Raw genomic sequence first — 23,440 nt, forward strand, 5'->3', positions numbered from 1 at the left:
TAAAAAAAAGAGAGGGGGGGGGGACAGAGAGAAGAGAAGGGGGGTGAGCGAAAGAGAGAGGGAAAGAAAGAACTTCCCTGGTGGGAGGAATAATTAATTTGCACCCATATCTTTTCACATTCCTGAGCAGTTAAGAAACAGCAAATCTTCTTTCCTTCCCCTCTGCTTCTCTTCTCACTCTCCCCCATTCTATCTCTTTCTCTCTCTGTGTGTCTAATTTTCTCCAGCCATCTATTTGCGTGTGTGTGTGTGTGTGTGTGTTAGTAATGAAGTTTGCAGACTTGTGTTTGTGTCCATGAGCCTGCTTTGGGGGCCATTTGGCGTGGCTCTTGCAGCCCCAGCGAGCCCCCAGCAGAAGAAGAAGCCTATGCCTTTGCCTTTGCCTTTGCAGCAGCAGCAGTAAGCAGCGAGCCCTGGCTGCGCGTCATTTGCAGTCTGGAGAATGTTGATCACCTCACTAATTACACCTCTTCTCTCTCTCTCTCTTTCTCTCTCTCTCTCTCTCTCATACCCCCCCCCCTTCCTCTCTCTCTCTCTCTCTCATTCCCAGAGTGCATATCGGGAATAGACACACAAAGACATGCGCACTCAACTTAATCAGCCATTTTTTTAAACAGGGCTAAAACGATAATAATTAGCAGAATAAAGACATATCGGATTTTCATTTCCCTTTCCTCCTTTTCCCAGCCCCTTCACAACCAAACAGCGAGACCGCGGTCGCCACATGCTTTGACAAAACTCCCGGACAGAACCAAAACCTTCCCCCCCCTTCCAAAACCCCCCTCCCCCCCCCCTTCCCCCCCCCTGAAAACAAAAAGGGGGGGACCGCTTCATGCCCCCCCTCTTTAACTCTTGGCTCTCAGTCGTTTTGATTCCCACCCGATATAAAGTTGGAGGATTATTATTATTATTATTATTATTATCATCATTGGATTTTGGGGGATTTTTTGATTCTTATTTTTAAACAAACCGCGAGGCTTCTTGTCGTTTTTTACTTGGATGTGATGATCAGCTGTTAAAGTCAATTAAAAAGCCAAACAAAACAAAAACAAAAAACCAGAGGGAGATTGAGAGAGAGATTGAGAGAGAGGCGAAGATCCAGTCAGAGAACTGCGAGGGGAAAATGGAAAGTAAGTTTTTTTCTCTCTCCTTTCTTCCTTCCTTTCCTCCTTTAACTTTTATTGAGTAGTTTGTGTTAAATTTAGGTCGAGTATCGATTATCTTTCCAGGCTGATCTTGCACAATCTTTGATATTTCGCTCTCGCTCGCTCTCTCCCTCTTCTCTGCCTGCCTCTCTCTTTCTCTCTCTCTCTCGCTCACTCTCTCACACTCACTCACTCCCTCTCTCTCACACATACACACACTCCTATCCCCAGATCCTCTCTCTATCTCTCCTTTTCTCATTCCCTTCTTCTTCTTTCCCCCCCCCCTTTCTACTTCTTTCCCATTTTTAGGTACCGCTTTAGGAAAGGAGGGGTGCTTTCTCTCTTTTAAATTCCTAAAGGGTGGGGGTCTTGTTGTCTATCTCTCTCTATCTTCCTCTCTTTCTCCCTAACTTTTGGATTTTAAACAGAATTCTTCTTTCTTTCCCCCCCTTCCTTCTTCCTTCCTTCCTTTTAAAAAAACAAGCTGGAAAAGGGTCTTTTATTTGAAACCGGGGCTGTCAAAAGTCCTTTGCCTCTCCATTCTCTTTTCCTATTTCCACTCCCCCCCCTTTGCCTTTCATCCCGGTGGCCTTTTTAACCTCGGAGTCCGGAGCGTGGTGCCTCTGGGGGAACTTTGGGGGGCCTTTGGGGGGCTCGGAGCGCCGGCTTTGGCTTGGGACCAGGCGGAGAGGGGTGCCAGGGCCGGGGGGACTCTCTCTCCCTCTCCCTCGCGGGGTGTGTGTTGTGTGTGGTGTACTGGTGTGTCTCGCCGTGTGCGCCGTGTTTCTGGAGCTGGAGTGCCGTGGCTGGCATCGGTGCCAAGGCGAGGCAGCGCGGAGCCCCGGAGCGGAGCGGCGGGCTCGCTTTCCCCGGGTGCCGGGCGCCCCCGAGGCCCAGGGAAGGAGCCCCGCGGCCGGCCACAGCTAGGGCCACCGCCGCTTCCCTCCCTCGCGACTCCTCATGCCCCCTGTGAAAAGGCTGAAGGCTCGCTCTCGCTCTTTTTCCTTCCTTCCTTCCTTCCTTCCTTCCTTCCTTCCTTCCTTCCTTCCTTCCTTTCCTTCCTTGCTTGCTTCTTTGCTCCTTCCTTCCTTTCCTCTACCTTTCCTTCCCTCCTCATTTCCTTCCCTGCCTCCTTCCTGCCTGCCTTCTTCACTCCTTCCTTCCCTGCCTCCTTAATCTTTTCCTTCCTTCCTTCCTTGCCTCTTTCCTTCCTTCCCTCCTTATTTCCTTCCCTGTTCCCTACTTCTTTCTTTCTTCCTTTCCTTCCTTCCTTCTCTGGTTTTGGGCTCCGGTGTGTTCAGGGTCGACCCCCAGGTCCTCCTCCTCCTCCTCCTCCTTCCCCAGGACCTGTCCTACATCCCCACCTCGTCCGCCCAGGAGGAATCCCCGAAGGCCCTCCATTTTGAGCTTGACATGAATGTTTAGACGAGCGTTTGGTAGCTTTTCCTTGGGTCCGGTCCTACCTTTCCTTTCCTTTTTCTTCCCCCTTCCTTGCATGAGTGTTTCCCCCTCTTTCGCGGTGCCTGGTCCTCCTGGGCGCTGAGGAGGAGGAGGACATGGACATCTGCTCAACCCTGGGAGTACTGTTTTGCTTGTTGCTGTTGTTGTTGTCGTGTTAAAACCGGACTCTTGCTGCCCATCCTTCCTAGCTGGCTTTTCTGTGTGGAAGTGGTCTCTAGGGCTATAATATAAGCTTGGCTGGGAGAGAAGTTGGCTCCCTCTCTTCCTCGGGGGCAGCAGCAGCAGCAGCATCAATGGCAGGCGCGCCTCTCCTTCCTTCCCTCGCTCCCTGCCTTTGCAGCCTTGCAAAAACCACCAGTAAACCCAGGGATGGGGAGCTTGGCCCCACCGATGCCACCATCTCTTCCTCCTCCTCTTCCTCCAGACTGCTGCCCCTTTGCCCTCCCCAGCCCTGGCCCTCTCCTGCCCCCCAAACACAGGCTCCTGTATGCCTTTTGTTACCTGCCAGCCGGAGAAAGAGGGGGGCTCTCGGCCCTGGGCCCAGCCGAGAGGAGAGGCGCTGCCAGCCGGGTTCAGCCTCCCAGATCCGTCCCGAGGAGGCTTTTTCGCTCCCATTCAGTCACACACACCACCCTCCTCCTCCTCCTCTCCTCTTCCTCCTCCTCCTCCTCCTCCTCCACCTTAGGTACCAAGGCTTACATCGCAAACATAACACCCCCTTCCTTCCTTCCTTCCCTCCCTCCCCCCCCACCAACACCACACACACACACAAAGCACACACACAAAAAAGCATCTCTCAACCCAAAGACAACTTGCCAGGCTGAAGATGGTGGATTTACAATGAGCCAGACCCCGCCAGGGTCACCCAGGAAGTCTGACTATCCCTCTATCTGACAGTTGCATTTCCTCTCCTCCATTCTGATTGCTTCTTCTTCTTCTTCTTCTTCTTCTTCTTCTTCTTCTTCTTCTTCCCTTTCTCCATATTATTATTAACCCTGTTCCATTTTTAATCAAGGATCAGGTAGCTGGCAAAGGAGAGGGGGAGAGAGAGAAAGAGAGAGAGAGAGAGAAAGAGGAAGACAGACAAAGGAGAGAGAGAGAGAGAGAGGGTTGATGATGTTGAAGGTGGATTAAATATCTCTGATATTTATATTTGAAATTGTGATTCCCCCTCTTTGGAAGGCTCCCCAATGGCTGGATCCTTAGGAGCCGGTGGTCGAAGGGAGCAGGCTGTACAGTAGTTTATCCTCTCTTTTGAGAGTTTGGTGGCTGTCTTAAGTGGATGGATGGATGGAAGGAAGGACGAGGTAGTCAGCAGCAGCCTTGGAAACCCCTGCCTGTTGTTGGTTAGATTGAGGCAGAGACTTGGCTGCGATTGGGACACCACTGTGACATGGGCATCGATCGCTTCCATTGAGAGCAATGCAAAAACACAGCCTGGGTATGTAACACTCTCAGTGCCATCAACCCTTGTTTTACTTTCTGTTTACTACAAAACTGACAGAACCAAGCTAGCTGAGAAGGGACCTTGCTTTTAAAAGTATAGATAGGGAAGAAGGAATGAAGGTGGTGGTGGTGGTGGGGGGGGGGTGTTTGCAATGGAAAATACTTAAAATAAACAGGGTGGTTGGGTTGGAGCAATTTTAAATATGATTTCATTTCTTAGTCAACTTGCTGCTTCTCTGGAGTTTTCTTCTTCTCTGTGGTGGGGGAAAAGCAAAACACAATGGTAGCAATAGGAGATATATATATATATATATATATATATATATATATATATATATATACATACACACACACACACACACACACACACACACATACACAACAACAATCCTTCCAAGAATATCTGTATATAGATAAAGGAGATGATGTCTGGCAGCTCCAGAGGAGGAATACCAGGCACTTTCAAGCAGCTGGAAGGCACAGCGAAATGAAAGATGGCTAGCCAGCTGTTTTAACCTCCTGCACCTGGCTAGAGTGCTGGGGCTCACTAGGATTATTCAGTGAGCCTGGCTGAATATTCATATTGTAGGATCTACACACAGTGGCTGTAGCATCCTATAGGCATTGCCTTGGGCTTTGAAGGGCTTCTGCAACATAAACATGCGTTCTCTTGTTTTCCTTCTTATGGAAATGAACACCTAGGGTCAATTAAATAGAAGGGAATAGTCATAAATCTTCAAAAGTGAAATCTGTTCAAAGAACAAAGAAAGGTCAAGGAAACCATCTGTATAAATCACAATAGTAGTAGTGGGAGTACCTGCCTGGTGGGTTTAGCAGCAATACTAACTTCTTTTTCTAAAATGCAAGTGATGTGCATCCTTTCTGTGTTTCATAACAGATGTAAGGTTGTTTTTTTGTAGCAAAAAGACTGTATTGTTCACTATGTAAAGAAGTGCAGAGAAAAATCACTGTTTAATATTAGAGAATTTACTGCTTCCATTCCGACCATGAGCCTAAATTTACACAATGAAATTTGATTATCTCTAATAACAGTATTAGATTCTGTACTGGATGGATGAGAATTGAGGTGGTTTTGTTGATTGCAAGGGTTTAATGTTGCATTTCAGAATCTGATGTGGTTTAGCCTTCCTTCCATTAACTGGAAAACCCCTGAGGTTTTACAATTATTTCTTAAAGATAATACATTTAAGATTGCATTGGTAGGCTGGAGAAAAGTCATATAGGCAAGAAGGGAAGCCCTTAATAACTCTTGAGATTCAGACATGTTCAGCAGTTAGATTGGCTCTGACTTCACCAAGGGTCGACAATGTGTCATTTCCATGAAGCCAAATTGCCCTCTGCCTATATGATATTAATGTGCAAATCAATATTTCAGGGATTAAATTTCCCTTCTTCATTTTTTATGGTTTCTACCTCAATAAGTCTCAAGTCTATTAGAAGAGCCTGGATGATTTAAAATCTTTCACTGCAGAATGGCTTGTTGTAGCCTTGTTTCACAGACCATTTTTGGATTTTTGCTCTAAAAGGCGAAGGGCATTGAAGAGAAGTTGATAATCATGTAGGGGCATGCACAATACTATAAAGACTTTCTATATAGAAATAAAAACATATGGAATGTATACATTTACTGTAGTACTACTTTTAAAATATTGTGTTAATCATTTATCGATATATTTTGAAATCAGTTGAGGTTTTCATTAGTGATTGATTAGCATTCCTATGCTTTGCAAGAGACCAACAGCATGCTTGGATTATTTTGCAGTGAGTATGCCTTAGATCTTCTTTGAAGATTATCTAAAAGAACTGTTCAAGCTAATTAACATAAATGCTATTTTCAAAACTCTGCCACTGAGTCTGAGTAATGTTAGTTGCATTGTATTAATTAAGCAAAGGACCTTTTACTTCAATTTTAATCTTTTAAAGTTCTTGTATATTGGTGGTGTTTTACTGAGAGCAGTCATTTGAATATTCATTATTAGTTAAAAATGGAAAGATATCAGGGAGAAAACCATTCATGGCCAAAAAAAAAAAAATGTAGGTCACACATAAGGTTGCGACTTTATCTTATTTTGGGAAGGCCCTATTCTCTATCATTTGGTAGTGTTTTATAGGCTTAGACCATCTGGACCAAGTTCCTCACAGCTGCATTGATTTTGTATGTGATAGAACTTTTTCTCCCGTTCAGTGTGAAATGTTCCTTCTTACAAACATACACCAGATCCGCTTAATTTAGTCTGCTAAAAGAAATGCACATGAAATATGGACAAAAGGCTCTTTAATCTCTTCAAGCTGTTTGTTTTTCTTCAAGATTCCTGTCTGTTTGGGTATGAAAAGTCACGTTTATTGAGCAGATGATTCTGAGGTGTGACATTAAAATAATATATGATTTTTGGGGTCTGTGCTGATTCTGGATTCTGCTTGCCTGTCAAAACATAGTTAATCTATTCTTATTTACAATTAATCTCAATAAAATTAATCTTAACTGTGCATTAGTCAGTGGCTTAAAATATCTAATTATATTCAATTAACTGCTGTCATAGTAATTAACACTGCTTAATTGCTTCAGCATATATTTATGTAAAGCTCATTAGTTCCTGGCTGCTCTTTTTCTCCTCCCCTCATCCCCTTTTATTTGCTGTCACAGCACTGACATCAAATCCAGGCTTGCTTTTGGGGGGTAAGGAGGAGGACGATTTTAAACTTTTAAGATATAGCCATGACAATGAATGAATCTATACACTGTATTCAGCCTAATCTTGAGTGTTTTCATATACTTCTTTTTAAAAAGTAACACTACTGGGGCTTTAAAGAATCCCCCCTTGTAACATTTCTGAAGATATGTTCGAGCTCTGTTGATCGAAATATGAGAAGTCAGGTTAAGCTTTTGTATTTATAAATGAAGAGCTTCTCCTGCATCTGCCTTGGGGCTGTACCCACAAGGCAGAGCTTCCCTGTTTCCAAATAATTCAAAGGGTTAAGCACTTGGCCAAGGTTCAAATTGCAAAGTGCCCAGGGAGATTCCATGTGAATATGTACAGGTTTCATGTAATTAGTGCTTAATTATATTAACATATGCAAATTGTCAATTTAGAAGCTTGTTGAGCTGGCAAAGATCAGCCTGGCACAATTGCTGTATTGTTCAGAGACAATAATGGATTTCAAGTTGGATTGTGGAAACACATAACTAGCTATCTAATTTAACTCATACCATGGTGAAATTTCATTAGTCTCCATGGAGACTGGTTTAATTGTGCTGACTAATGTTCTAGGCTGCAGAATGTCCTAAAAAGAAAGCGTTGTTTGCCTAATCCACCTTACAATGACACTTGTTTGTACATGTTTCCTTTGTGTGACAATTTGCATATGCAAATAAATAGTTTCCCAGCCCCCATTTGTCATGCCTGTTCATTACCCATGAAGAGGACATTGTTACTAGGCTGTTACTGAGTCTCCCAAGACAGGATAGTGTCAACCAGTCCAGCCACATTCTTTCATAATTTGTTTCTGATTAATAGACCAGAGTGAGGCTCATTCTATTCAGGCCTCTGCAAAGGGAAGGTCAGTTCTGTCACTGAAAGGAGTTTCCGCAGCAACTGAAGCCCCCCCTCCCCTCTCTCCTTTTCTTCTTTGGCTTAACAGAATCATATTTAAAATAATGTATTCTTTCTGGAAGGAAAATGTCCTCTAATAATCTCTTGTTTCCTAAAGCAAAAGATGGAAAAACAAAAGAGATTGTGGTTTTGGAATATTAATCCTGTTTTTGACAGAAAGGTAAACTGATATAATTGCTTTTCAGTGGAAGAAATGGGGGTTTATACAAGTGTGAAAGCATCGGAAAGGATTAGCATTTTTTTGCATAATGAAAAGCTCTGCTGAATAGGGCACTGAATGGTTGACTGAATGACTAAGATGAAAGGAAGACGAAAATGCAAGCTTCTCTTTCTTTATGCCTCTGCTCAGCTCTCCCTAAAGTTATGTTTGTCCAAGACTTGAGAAAACAAGCAGAAGCTCAGATTTCCGCAACTTTATAAGATGCCTTGAATTTCCATCATCATGCTGATGAATATGTATGATAATGGTGCAGCTAGAAGATGATAGACACAGGTTTGTATGTAGTAGAAACATTACAGGCTAATCAAATATTGACTATTGGGTATTGAGTCTTCTCAATGCTTTGCTTCTGGGGAGGGGCAAATGTGAAATATTATATTTGTAAAATTAGTAGAATTTATATATCTCGAGACATAATAAGCTAAAGCTTTTGAGCCTGCTTTCTTAGGTATACGGTAGTTTTAGCTGTTTTAATTGATGATGGTGTTGTTGTTTTCTGCTGTAGAAGAAAAAATAGATCTTTACTGTGTATGAACTGTGTGTGATATTGTAGTAATGTCTGAGATTCAAAACTGCATGAGTTCGATCATAGTGATAAATATAATTTAAATAGAAATTAGAGTTAATGGGTTTTATTCCTAGTATGTGTTAGTGGTCAGGGTATTTTTTTAATATGTTTACAGTAAGGTCATAAGTCATGTCACTGAGGACCTAGTCCCTACTCCTATTTTCCTATTGAAGTAAGTGATAAAATATATATTGACTTAAATGGGACCAGGAGGAGGCCTAAAGCTATGACTGTAATTGGTTAGCTGTTGACAATGTGATCTGTGCTGCTAATTATGTGCTCTCAACAGTAACTGGGACTGTTAAAATACACTTACAGTGCAATCCTATACATGTTTACTCAGAAGTAAGTGCTAGTGAATAAAATGTTAAATGGTTGTAACACAAGAGTGCAACTGCATACATAAGCTTAACTGCGTTCAATAGAATTTATTCCCAAACATGAGGGTGTGATTGCACCTTACTTGCCTATTCACTTTTGAACATAATAAAAACTCTACAAATTAGATGCAGTTTGAAGAAATAAATATGTATATATCTGCATATTTAGTAGCACCTTTTTCACTTTTTACAGTTTACTGTATTTGTATTTAGAAGGTTATTACCAAACAAACCCACATAGCTTTCTTCAGAGACTTTGTACTTAAATGTGTACAATTTCAGGACTCTCTGTGACTAGTTTAATGGACTAATAAATACTAAAAAGAAATAAAACTTTGCAAGTTGTAGAATTTTGACAACATGGTATGGAACTGTAGTCAAGTGAGGTCTAGTGAGGCATTCACTTTGTAGGCTAATGTCAGTTGTTTTTTTAATAACTTTGCAAATGTTTATGGTTAATGTTGGTACATCTTTAACATACCTTGTAAAATGACAACAGATCTACATATAGACTGCACTTTCAAGGGACAAGAAGCTTACTAAGAACTTTGGAGAAGTTAGTGTGCTAATTTAAAAATAAGTTAATACATATTGTTAAGCAAGCAATGTGTGTTCTAACTGGCAGTTTTCCAACCATTTGAAAACTGGATAGCCCATGAATTAATGTTAGCTTATGCACTCTGTATTTGCATTGAACTATCAGAAATCTGGGCTCCTCATATATTAAGGCCAAAGCTGTAGTCCTATATACATGTAGGAGTAAGCTCACTGAACACATTGAGACTTTCTTTTAAATACTTGTGAAAGATTTGGCTGAAATATAAACAGACTCTTGTTTAACACACATGCTTAAATGTAGATAGAATTTTTATGTGAACATTTGAGAATGTGAAGTTCTAACTACGAGATTCTATGTATGTTTACTGAGACAAAATCCTAACTGAATCCAGCAGGATTTATCATCCTGGGTGTAGGCTTGCCTGGATTTATGATCATAATAGTATAACAGATTGGGAGAAAGAAGTAGCCAGGTTCAGGACTCCACAGAGATCTAGCTCTTGCAGTCTGTATAAAAGAAAAAAATGTTTACTCTTTTTATGTATATAAAGAAGTTTAGGATATATAGATTAATGTGGATGTATTACAGTCTTGAGTTCTCATAAGTCCCTTTTGTTCATTTTTGCTTTAATATATTTGCACTCATAAAAGTTTGGAATACTTGAACCTGTTTAGAGGGAGACTTAAAAAAAGAATAGAAGAAATATTAAGAAAAAGGAATTCTTTTGAGGAATAGTTCAGCTGAGTTTTATGAACAAAATATATTTATCATTTAAAGTCATACTCATACATTCATATCCTTCTCAGTAAGCTTCAGAAATAGTTATTTGCTTCTCTTAATTTTGAAACCTGTTACAAACCTGTTGGAAAGTTACTTTGGAAGAGATGTATTATAGTCATATTGTCATGTTGAGCTGATTGGACTATATCAATTCCCATGAAGATCAGGTTAATAGTATAAAAATAATAGGTTTAGCCTCAAACGCGATAATATCTTTAAGAAGCCACTACTGTACCTTACCTGAGTGAAGAGACTAGTTAGCAACAAAGAAACTAATATTTAATGGTTTTTTTTAAAAAAAACTTCTACATTAAAAAAAATGTAAAATTGTGGCAAGGATATTATCAAGGATTGAAGCCATTATAGTTTTTAGTTCAATTTTATCTTCCATTCAGTTGTGACAGGAATTTCTGATATGGTTCTTGCTCACATCAATAAAAGTTTGGTATACCCTCATGACGTTCAGTCCTTGTAATGGGTAGGAACATTTAAATATATATTATGATGTAAATTTGCATATGTGTCAAAATGATTAACATAATTGAGATATTTTATACCTAAACTTGAAGCCTGGTGATTAAATATACTTGACAGAAAATCTTATATGCTTTACAGTTGGAACAGAAGAAGAAGGTACAAAAACCAGGAACACATGGAAAGCTTATCAGTGAATAAGGTTAATACAGATAGATGGAATAGACTAAAATATATACAGTTAAAACAGCATTTATCATATTCACAAAACATACTCTCCCATGCTTTCAGATTCCTTTATTCAACTCCGGGAGTTTCATGCCCAGAGATATGGTGTTATGGAAGCTGCTGTATTTTCTGTTGCCTGAGATGCACTGCAAGTCTGACCATCAGAGACCTAACCTCTCTAAGATAACTTGCTTCTTAATTGACAGTTATGCAAATACCAACTTTTTGGTCAAAGATTAAAATGTTTCAACAACTATGCTAAGATCTAAATCAGGGGTAGGCAACTTTTTTGAGCCGGGGGCCAGGTTGCTGTCCCTCAGACCAAACTGGGGGTGGCAAGCCCAAAAGTAAATAATTAATATTTTTAAAAATAAATAATAAATAAATAAACCGGACAAATGTAGGACAAAATTTCAAATGGAGGGCACTTTTTTAAAAAAAAAATGGAGGACATGCGAAAAAATTTGCTGATTTTTAAAAAAATGTTAATATAAATGCATGTTTAGGCTTCTATAGACAATTGCCCCCCTTGCCCGCCTCCTCCTGATAGGCCAAAGGCCCCACGCCATCACGTGAGAGGCCAAAGGCTCCGGCGGCAATCGGCGGCAGGACTGGGCTGGGGCCGGTCCCAAGGCCTTGCCGGGCCGCATCCGGCCCGCGGGCCGCAGGTTGCCTACCCCTGATTTAAATACTACATACAGTTTGCAGTAAAGTTTGGCAAGGGCACTATGTAGTGTGCAATCTCTTGCTCTCTGCCTCTTCTGCCACCTGGCTGCTTACCTTCATGGTCCAATCCACAATACCACCATGGATTGCAGGTTAAAAACTATAATCTTCCTGGAACCCAAATACTTCCCTGTGCAAAATCAACATATAGACAAACCCACTTTAATATAGGCATGCAAAAATAGGAGTGAAAGATGGGAGATCTGATTTAGTTAGCAAGTATATCACCCAGATCATTCTTGGAAAATCTGATTTTGAATCAGTAACCTGAATGTTCTAGGTTCTGCTTGATTTGTAGCTAATGAAAGTGAGTAGGCTTGATCCAGTATTTAGGTTCTAGCTTGATTTGATTCTGTGTGTAATGCATTAAATTAGTACACACACATGTTCTCCCACTGACCAGGGGGATGCTAGAAACAGTCACAGTTGATGTACGGTATGTTTTAAAACATTTTTTTAAATGGAGATATTAAGGATGATACTTTACCTCTAAACTGAGATAAAAATGTATATCCTTAATTCAAGTATCAAAACATAATGAGTGATTAAAAACAAAAGCCTAGTTCTCTGCCTATAACATCACTTTACTTGTGTTGTTGTAAAGTTAGTTACAAGTATTACATGTCATATCAGTATATCTATATAATAGCATATCTATATCAGCATATCTCAGGACATAATCAGCATATCTATATAATGATAGTCATAATATAGTAATTAAGCAGATAAATATATCAAAAATAAGTTTTTTTAAAAAAAATAAGTAAAACTATGAACAGGTTATTCCTAAAACAATAAAGAAATATGTTTAAGATATTAAAGGCTCAAGCCTGAATCAGAACATCATGTTTGTGAAATAGTCTTAAAGCCTTGCCAATTTACATCTGAACTCTAGTCTCAAAATAAGTCTTCTAATCCAAACTGACAAATCACTTGCCAGCATTAGTTTGTTGCAATCTGTGATAGTGGAGTATTTAGAATATTTCTGGTAGCTTCAACAATACTCCATAGTTAACTTGTAACTCTACTAGGACTGTCAACTTTTTTACTAGCTTTGTCCAACTTTTCCTGTAAGAAACACAAGCATGTAGAAATCAATCAGGTGATCCCTCCCCCCACCCCCAGCATAGAAATAAAATGGTTAGGAAAAGCATCACCCATTTAATGTCTACATGCCTGGTTGCTGTGACAGGCACAAGAGCAAGACCAATAAAAAGCTGGCAGTCCTAGACCCCAATTTTATCTTGGTTAAGACTTCAAAGGCACAGTCTTCCATGTTATATCCAACTTGAGGTCAAGATACAAAGCCCAGAACAACAAAGAAAATCAAACTTTTTCTAGAGCATTTTTCTTATTAAATCTAGATGAAAGTGCAGAGCAGTTATCACTGTCTTTGACCTTTTATATCTCTCCGTACTGTTCCAGCTGTGTTCATAAGACAGTCAGATACTAAATTTACTAACTTTCCCCCCTCATTCTGTTGCATAATGCGTTATGAGATAAACTTAGCATCCCTACTGTCTCAGCACTGTACCCTTCTGTGAAAGATGCAGCATTTTAGTTTTAAAGGGCTAAATCTGACAATGTGCTCATGGGTTACAATGGAACCTCCCCCTACACAATGGAACCTGCTGCAATGTTGAGCAGATTCACTTGGATTCTGCCATTCATCAATAGAAGTCCACCACTGTTGTCATGGGGTCAGAGAATTCTTTCATTTTCTTATAAGCTGTAGTATTGACATAGGCCTAAATCAAATTTTTAGCCCAAGCATGAGTAGAAACATTTGATTAATGGAAACTGGATAAATAAAAAATTAGTTAAGTCTCACTGATACAGTGGACTATTCTGAAGTCATGTGTACATGGGCCAGTTACATCAGTTTCCCCTAACAGGACTTGGAACAATGGATGCAAGCTCCAGCAAAAGAGATTCCCTCTAAACATTAGGAGGAACTTCCTGACAGTAAGGGCTGTTCAACAGTGGAATACTCTTCCTCAGAGTGTAGTGGAGTCTCCTTCCTTGGAGGTCTTTTAAACAGAGGCTGGATGGCCATCTGTGGGGGATGCTGTGATTGTGATTTCCTGCATGGCAGGGGGTTGGACTGGATGACCCTTGTGATCTCTTCCAGTTCTATGATTCTGTGTTTCTATACCCTGACTGCAACCTGCCTACACAATGTAGGGCCAAATTCCTGGTTCAAGTGTGGACTGTCTTAATGTGGAAAAGCCCATTCCTCACTGAATCTACTCTATTTCTGCCTAAATTGGATTTTAAAAACTCAACATTTGCTCCGGATTTTGCAGGAAAATCCAGATCACTCAAGAGCAATGCTGGGCAGCTGTTTTACATACACGTCTTGCTGTGCTGCCAGATGCCACTGCTGGTGTAGGTCACTCCCCCTGAAGTCATAATAAGGCACCCAGCCATTTGATCAACTATGGGCACCTTGTTTCTGACCCCAGAGGGAGCTACTTGCACCAGCAGTGGCAGTGCTGGGAAGCATAGTGGGGGACACATCTATACAGCCACTGGTTGTTGCTCTGAAGTACAGAGGTAATGGAAATCCAGGGCATTTCCAGGATCAGAATACTCAATGAGCAGTCCAGACTATTCTGGCTGGTGTAGACAAGTCTGATAATTTAATTTAGACATATAGTAGAATAATACTTACCTTCTTCCCACATGTTGGCATTTGCTCCAACTCTATAATGTTGTTACTTAATATATAGTATTCCCAGGCTGATTTAAATTTTAGATTTTAAATACAGATTGTAGAAGTACTTTGAAGAATTTCTCATTGTGATTTACAGTAATATTAGTAATCAAATTTCAGTATGAATTATATGGGATGCAATGCATATTATTATTATTATTATTATTATTATTATTATTACTCGTAGTTTTTCCAGAGGAACAATGATGTAGGATTTGCTTTATTTATGTGGATTTGACATTTGAAATGGGACTGTCCTGTTTCTAGAACAGTGGTACAAGAGTTATTGAAGAGGTGAAAACTTGAGAAAAAATGGGACCAATCTCCCCTTGCTTGAAATGAAGCACAGTGATTAGGAACTATTAAGATTTGCCAGGTCTTGTGGGTCCTAGAAGACTGTTTAAGTGCTCACTGTCAACAGGAAAATCATGAGCGGCACTTAAAGTGGCTCACCTCTGATTTATTCATAAACCTCACATGAGCACTTGGCTTTGTTCTTGCTCTGGTAAGGGGAACTGATTCCAATAAGAACAGGAATAAAGAGCTTCTTGCATGGTCCAGAAGTGAATAGCACTTTACCTCAAAGCATGACCTCCATTTCCAAGATCTGTTGTGTTACAGTTGATTCTGCCTCTGTGTTTATTCTCTGATGAATTGCTAGGAAAAGTTACAACAAATAATATATCTTGCAAAGCTTCTAGATTCAATGAGAAATGTGTGACTGGAACTTAGGTTCTTCTACCTTTGTGGAAAGAGCACCCTGATCACATTGAACACAGTGATTTTCTTCCCAAATACTGTAGTTTAGTTTTAGTGCTATTATATCAAAATAGATAGATGAATTGATTTTACTGACACTGAAATGAAAAATCTTACTTGATGAAAAGGCAGATGCAAGTTAAGGAACACTGCAAACAGATATATTGCATGATTCTAAGAGACAGAAAGTTCTTTCCTAATTTATTAGGTATATTTGACTGTTTCAGTACATTCATATTTCTCAACAAGAGGATACACTAGTGTGCTAGCAATCTACTTTGAGGGAAGGGACCTTTACAAAACATCCAAATGGCATGTTTGCACTAGGGCAGAGGTTGAGTACAGTCCCCAAAGGGAGGAAAAATAGTTTAATGGTAGTTATGTTCTGATCATTTCTGAATCTGTTCTTTTCTTATTCTGTGTTTTATTTGTGTTTACCTAAGGTTCTGATGCTTTAAAATTGGCTTGCATTTTCACAATACAGTAAATTAAACAAAAGAAGAATCATACTGGAAGATAGTGATGAGAGTTAATGATATGTCTTTAGATAAGGCAGTACTTGTGTGCAATCTGATCACAGCTATCAGCTCATTTGTCATGGCTGAAGTGAAAATGTCAGGACCAATGAGTGTATGAGTGCTGAAGGGGGCGAAAGGGCTTTTGGAGACACTTTTGTGCTGGGAGTGGGCCATAGCTTAAATTCAGCTCTAGGGAAATACTTGGATTAGCTAACTCTGTGCACAAATCCCTAGCATAACAGAATTAGTTGGGAAAATGAAGTTTGTTTTGTATGTGTGTATATGTGTGTGTGTGGGGAGGGGGAGGGTCTCTTAATTTGCTGTAGGCTATAGCCCAATAACTGTAAAATGGTGAAGTGCTGTTTTCATTAAATTTGGTGATGTAAAGTTATATATGTTCAGGTACAAAATATTGGTGTCCAAGATCACAGTCTGTGTTTTTGCAGTTTAGCAACTATTTGACTCCATACTATCATGCTGAAATGCATTTCATCTTTGACATTTTGAGCAATTTCATCTCACTGAATTTTCAGCATTCAGTTGGGATTTAGGTTCATGCTTTCATCTGTGGGAGCTAATGTAACAAAGAGCCATCAGAGTTGGATGAAATACAATACTCTTTTTTCCTATGGATGTGTCTCACCCCACCCCAAAATTTTAATTTACAGTATCTAAACATTTTTGTATTGTAGACTCTTTTTTGTGTGTCTGAAACCAACTTCTGTAAGACTCCAGTGAAGCCTGGACTTCTTTCCAGTACAGCTGAAAGACCTTAAGCTGTTTTTATGTTTCACAGATGCAGCAGGGGTGATCCTTCCTGGTTCATATGTCATAATAAATGCAGGGAAAGGAAGAACACAAGTCACTTGCACTTCCTTTTTGCTAATGATTTGTGAATCAATTCTCAGTGCCCATATTTATTTTGTTTGTATCTGAGGGCTCCTGGGTAACATGAAATGTGTACCTCATTTGTCAGGTCTAAAATGTTTATTTGCTGTTAAAGAGGTAGATCAGAGTATGATTATTTTGCAGGTACACAACAGAATATCCTGCAATCATATATCTTTCTTTCACATTCAAATTGCATAACAAGATTCTGAGTGTGTACCTGCGTAACATATACTTGTGTTATCTGTATAGGATCCAAAACACACTGCAGAAATAATCCAGTTTGAGACCACTTTAGCGGCCTTGGCTCAGTGGTAGGGAATTCTGAAAACTGTAGTTTTGTGAGTCATTTAACTTTCTCTGTCAGCGAGCTCTGGTGCCACAATAACCTACAGTTCCCAGGATTCCCTAGCACTGAGCCAGGTCAGTTAAAGAGGTCTCAAACCAGATTATTTCTGCAATGTGTTTTGGACCAAAATTGTCTTTTCCCACAATTCCAGTAGATGTCTTTAATTATCTGTAAAATGGAATTTGCTAAAGTGGTTCATTTTTTATAGGAAACATTTCTATCCAAGGTGATTTCTAGCTACTAATATTAGTACAAGACCACTAGAACTCTTTCATAAGAATAGAAGAACACTCAAACTAGATCAGTTCTGTTCTGGATCAGACCCAGCATTCTGTTCCCACAGTGGCCAATTGGCTATGGGAAATCCTCAGGCAGTGCAATATGACTCTCCAGTACATACTCCCCAGCAGCTGGTTTTCAGAAGCATACCAATGAGTAGTAGCCATTGTTAGTTTCAATATATTGATCAAATTTAAAGGCATCTACACTGCAGAAATAATTTAGTTTGACACCACTTTAGCTTCCATGGCTCCATCCTACAGACTCCTGGGTTTTGTAGTTTTGTGAGGCACCAGCACTCTTTGGCAGAGACGGCTAAAAACCTTGTAAAACTACTAATCCCAGGATTCCAAAGGATAGATCTACAGCACTTAAAGTGGTGTCAAACTGTATTATGTTTACAGTGTAGATGTATCCTTAGTTGGCTCTATCTTGTGATAGTGATTTCCACTGTCCCATAGATACGTGTTATATAAGAATTTCCTTTATCTTCCCTGAATCTTATTATTATTATGATGAACATTACTAATGTTTATTTATATAGCACCAAAAATTTGCATGGAACTTCACAGGCATCATTAAAACAGTATATAACCTGCGAATGGCGTACGATTCCACTGTTCAGCTTCACTGTGTGACTGAGTTCTAATACCATTTTATGATAGAAGTAGAACAATGTCTGCCTATTCACTATCACAATTTTGCATAATTTTATGTACCTCTATCAATACTGTATCCCACATTACTATTTTTAAAAACTCTAAAGCCCAACATTACTATTACAGGGTATAAAAACACAGAAAAAGCCCAACATTTTGTTACTTTTTCTCACCAATAAGTAGCCCAATCTGGTAACTTTGGTTCCTCCCTTTCTGCAGATTTTCTAGCTCTACAGTATCCTTTTTGAATAGCAGTGTCCAGAACTATATGCAGTATTCCAAATGTGGTCAGATTACAGACTTGTATTATGATATTGGCAATTTTATTTTTTATTCTTTTTCTAATAATTACCAACATGAAATTGATTTTTTCCACAGCTGGTATGCAATAGGTTGAATTTTTACTGACCTACTCGCCAAAACACAAAGATTCCTTTCCAGATCAATCACCAACATCATTCCCATAAACATATGTATTAAATTATTATATATGGAGGTTTTTTTTAATCTAGTGTATATCATTTTTCACTAACTTAATTGGGCTGCATTTGTCATTTTAATGTCACCCTCAAGTTTGGAGTGACCATTTTGGAATTCTTCACTGCTGTAGCTGCCTAAATAATTTGGTGTCATTTGCAGACATGGACACTGTTCATTCCTACTCCAGATAATTTATGAACAATTTTAAAAGCTCTGGTTTCAAAAATATATCATTCAAAGTTGCCACTGTTTACATGTCTTCATTTTAAGTATTGCCATTTTATTCCTATTCCTTACTGTTCTTTAATCCATAAAAGGACCTCTCCTCATGTCCTGTGACTGTTGGGTTTGCTCAGTGATCTTTGATCAGGACCCTGTCGAAAGCTTTTTGAAAGTACAAGTAACAGTGTCTGCATCTCTCATACCAATGTAGATCCTCTGGAAGACTTCTAGAAGTGGGGCAGCAGTACTTTTGCAAAAAGTAGACTGATTCCTTTTCAACAAGATTTGTTCTTCTGTTGCTTGATTTTTTTTTCTTTAATAAAGCTTTCCACTCTATTGATTTATGCTTAGTGTTTGAGATAATTGACTAAAATGTCAGTTGTCTTGTAAGTACTGTACTTTTTGCTAACAGAGACATCCCTACCATTAGGCAAACAGAAGTGATTGCCTTGATTGTATGTGGATTTGAGGTGCTATTAAAGTTGAACATTAATGGAAGATAAATAGACCTGACCTCCAGGGCACAATCCTTTGGGAAGTTCTTCTATTTATTTCAATGAGGTTTGCACAGAACATTCTGGTGGATTGTGCTCTGTGTTAATTACTCAAGAGAGAATGCTATTTAGATTTTCTGCCTCATGCACTATAATGTCTTTGATTGTGTCCTAGCTTGTTTGTTGCTAGAATTATAGGTAAGGTAAGATAAAATAAGCTTTCTAGGTTTGGTTTGGTTTTTTGAAGTTTAGAGCTTCAAAAGATATGCATGGTGAGTCTGAGGATATGAAACATATCCTCAGTGGTGTCACTAGAATCGGTATCCCCCCCCCCAATTGACCTCCTCCTTTTCCACACCGTACAGAATCCTTAACAATGTTGTTTGGTTACAGGGAGTTTGAAATTTGATCCTATTACACCTATCTTAAAATCCCTACACTAGCTGCCTATTAGCTTCCAGGCACAATATAAGGTGTTGGCCATTACCTATAAAGCCCCACATGGCTTGGGTCCAGCTTACCTGAGGGAACGCCTCCTCCCATACAATCCTTCCCGCACTCTCAGGTCCTCTGGGAAGAATCTCTTGCAGTCTAAGAAAACCAGACTGGTAACAACTTCCCAGAGGATGTTTTCTGTTGCCGCTCCAAAAATCTGGAATGACCTGCTGGAGGAGATCCGCTTTATAACATCTTTGGAAGCTTTTAAGAGGGCCATAAAAACGGATCTCTTCCGGCTGGCCTTCCCAAATTGACCTCCTCGGAATGTTCACTCTCCAGTTGGGAATTGTCTTTTTTAATGGTATTTTAAGGTGGGAGGGAGATAGGGAATTGGATTTTATATGCTTTGCTATGTTTTTACTTGTGGTTTGTTGTGTTCTATTTTTATTGTTCTTATGTTTGTTGTTACCCACCTTGATCCAATACAGGGAGAGGTGGGATACAAATAAATTATTATTATTATTATTATTATTATTATTATTATTATTATTATTATTACTAATATCATTAATAAACCATAATTCCCATGTATCACTGATTGTAATGGTAATAGTTTTGACATAAACCTCCTCCCTTAAACAATTTTGTGACAACCAACTAGTAAAATTAAAACTACACCTTTAAATGACAATACAGTATCATATACACAGCCTAAGTATATTTACATGCACATAGATTCATGTGATTAAAGTGAAAATTTGCTGTGATGTTCTTTAAAAAATATTCTGGAGCATGTCCAGAAGAGGGCGACCAAAATGGTGAAAGGTATGGAAACCATGCCCTATGATGAGCAACTTAGGGAGCTGAGTATGTTTAGCTTGAAGAAAAGAAGGTTAAGAGGTGACATGATAGCCTTGTTTAACTATTTGAAAGGATGGCATACTGAAGAAGTTTGTTTTCTACTGATCCTGGTCTTGGAGCAATGGGTTCAAACTACAGGGAAAAAGATTCCACTTCAACATTAGGAAGACCTTCCTGACAGTAAGAGCTGTTTGACACTGAAACACACTGCCTCAGAGTGTGATGGAGTCTTCTCCTTTGGAGGTTTTTAAACAGAGGCTGAATGGCCATCTGTCAGGGTTGCTTTGATTATGAGTTCCTGCATGGTGGCAGGGGGTTGGACTGAATGGCCCTTGGGTCTCTTCCAACTCTAGGATTCTATGAAAATGTAAAAATAATACTTTATTTTTTTTATATATATTTTTAAAAAACCCACCTCTGTGGCCTCTCCTTTCTCCTCTGACTGAGCCTTGTACCACTCACACCATCTCTTCAGCATTTTAAAGGGATGCAGCTGAATGCTACAGCCTGTTCTGCCAAAAGGCAGATAATTGGGGAGCAGTGGTATCACCCCCTTATGGTGTCCCCTGTTGAGGCCCACATCCCCTGCACTACCCAGTGACACCCTGCACATACTGATTATATACATTTGAGAACAAATGAGTATGCAGCAGCACCTTGGGATATGATCCAGTTAGATCCAAAGAGGTAGGGATAAAATTCTGCTCATTGCAGGAGGGTTTTCTTCTCTCCCTTCCTCAGGGTTCTTTTCTGTACTAGCTGAAAAATTGTTTTGGAGGAAATTGTCACACTCTTGTATAGTACTGGATAGAGTGTGTGATAGGAAGAGAGAACTGGCAGATAACTGAATGGCACCTTATGTGAATAAATGTGTTGTTTGTACATGCCAAGGTACCTCTGATTCAGGCCAGATGCAAAATCTGTCTCTCGATGTAGATTTCTTTGGTTGTGCAGTTAGTAGACCAAGTAATCTTTGTAGTCTTGAAGCTTGGGTTTTCTATCTGCATCATCTGTGAGATAAGTTATTAACTAGAATTAGAGGTGCCATGTTATCTCATGTAATAACAACAACAACAACAACAACAACAACAATACTGTAATAATAACAATACTGTAATAATAAATACTGTAATAAAATATTATAATGTAATAATAATAAAAACTGTACCCTGTTCAGGAATTCTTCAGCACTGGAACAAAGGACTGCTTAGCCCTGCCCTCTTCTATTGTTGCTTTCCACATGATGAAAGTGATATCTGTGAAGATTTCCCATGGTCTTTCATGCAACAGGAACCCTTTTTTAAAGATGGATTACTTTCTTTATGAAAGGGCAGGTCTGGGCTAGGTTGTCCCCTGCTTCTGTGTCAGAGAAACCAGGATGGGTAATACCTGGATAGGGTTAATGTGTGCATGTGTACCTCTTGTATAGTTCCAGTACAGAAAAACAACCTATACACATGTGTGTCTCAGGCATATTTTGTTTTTATAATTGATTAATGCTTTTTAGATAATTAAGATCCATTTGTAGCTTATAGTGTCATCTTTAGATACTGAGCATCCCCATTCTACCCCAGAAGCAACACTGGAGCCATGATTTGTAGGTTCACTTCTTCACAAGAGCTCCATGCAATTATATATTCTATTTCCTTCTGTAGGACCCAGAACTTTTCAAACACTTGAACAAGGGAGGATTCCTGCCACATGATATGTGTGGGGAGGAGGATGAGGATATAGAAAGAAAGAATGGATGTGGGGGAGGGAGAGGAAAAGCAGTAAGAAAGAAAAGGAAAAAAAGGAAAAAAAGAATGGGAGAAGAAAGAAGCACAGAGAAAATGAAAGAAGGCAGGATAGATGGTTACTAAGGGGTTTCTAACTCTGGCAAACCTGGTACTTCCCATTTTGAACAAGTTGCCATCCTTGACCTGTAAACCTACATTTTCCTGCTTGTTTATTTGCAATTTATTTCATCTAATTAGCACATACCTTTGTTACAAATACTCTGTACATTTCTTCTAGTTCATGAAAAACAAACAGCTTCCTTTTGGCTAACATACTTGCACCCTGTTTTTATTACTGAATTTTATTAATTAACAATGTTAGTGTGAACTATTTGATACCTGTTTCCTGTTCTTTGAGTATGACTAGTCCAAGAGACTTGATTAGGTCCTCCTTCTCCATCAGACATTGAGCTATTTTAAATGTATAATTATTGTTGCATGTCATTTGATAGCTTTACTAATTACTGCCAACCATTGTCTGTCTGTACTTAATGGTGAAATCTGATCAACATCCTGCTTTGGTTGATGTTTGGTGGTAAACTTTAATTAACTCTTATTGCACTGAAGAAGAGCTCAGCCCTCAGCCTCAGTGCTAACTAATCATTTACCTTCATTATGTCCTGACAGCTCCACTTGTTCCTAGTCTTAATAGATACACTAGTCAGTAAATAAACCTCCATGTCTTCATGCTTTGAAGTTGTTCCACCTTGATATTTTGTTGCTTAAAAGATTGGCTAAAGAAGTATTTGAACTAGTTTTATATGCAGTGAAGACGGGTCAGAAATGGAGACAACCCTCTAAAATTACCTTTTTCATACCAGATAATATTATTTGAATGGTAACTGTAGATTTAAGATAGCATTACTTCTTCAATATGGTTCCTATATACATGCATCTTTTGAATCAATACAATTAAGCTTGTCTCCTGTTGGGTTTCTTGTAATTATTTTTACTGAAATACTTTTCCTGTAATGATATTGAAGTTAAGTAATCAAGTTACTGGCAGATCATGTAAAATTCAACTCAAAATTGCTGTCTGCTTGATTTTAATTTGTCTGACATCAAGTTTGTTTGAAAAGGGATAATATGTAGTTAAACCAAGGGGCTTATAATTATGGCTGACATTTGTTTGTTTATAATGAAAACTAATTAAAGTTCATACATTTTAAAACATAAAAGTTAATTACTGAATTGCTCACTTCACTTATGCAGAGCAGTCAAATTAACTTGCACTGAAAAAATGACAAGAGGTTCTACACATTATTTTAAAACAACAGATGCCTTATTAATGCCTAAGCAGCATTTAACACTCTGTCCTATTGACAGTTTACATGTTTAATATGAATTCATATTGAATTCTGCAGTCCAGTGCACAACTGC

At 39.2% G+C, this 23,440-nt stretch overlaps 1 protein-coding gene across 6 annotated transcripts in view; it reads left to right on the top strand.

The window, feature by feature from the left end:
• ZFHX4 (zinc finger homeobox 4) overlaps positions 1 to 23,440 on the top strand; it is a 245,535-nt gene that overhangs the window by 9,186 nt on the left and 212,909 nt on the right. For 3 of the 6 annotated variants that reach the window (XM_042465373.1, XM_042465379.1, XM_042465377.1), the window contains exon 1: positions 3,318 to 4,047. The exons of 1 other annotated variant lie outside the window; for it this stretch is intronic. The gene's annotated coding sequence lies outside the window, so the exon portion shown is untranslated. Of the gene's footprint in view, positions 1 to 691; positions 1,131 to 3,317; positions 4,048 to 8,033; positions 8,178 to 23,440 lie in introns of those variants that run through there. 2 more of the 6 variants (XM_042465375.1, XM_042465374.1) reach the window with 2 other exon arrangements.

The sequence above is a fragment of the Sceloporus undulatus genome, chromosome 4 (genome assembly GCF_019175285.1).
Source record: "Sceloporus undulatus isolate JIND9_A2432 ecotype Alabama chromosome 4, SceUnd_v1.1, whole genome shotgun sequence".
NCBI classification, from domain to species: Eukaryota; Metazoa; Chordata; class Lepidosauria; order Squamata; family Phrynosomatidae; genus Sceloporus; species Sceloporus undulatus.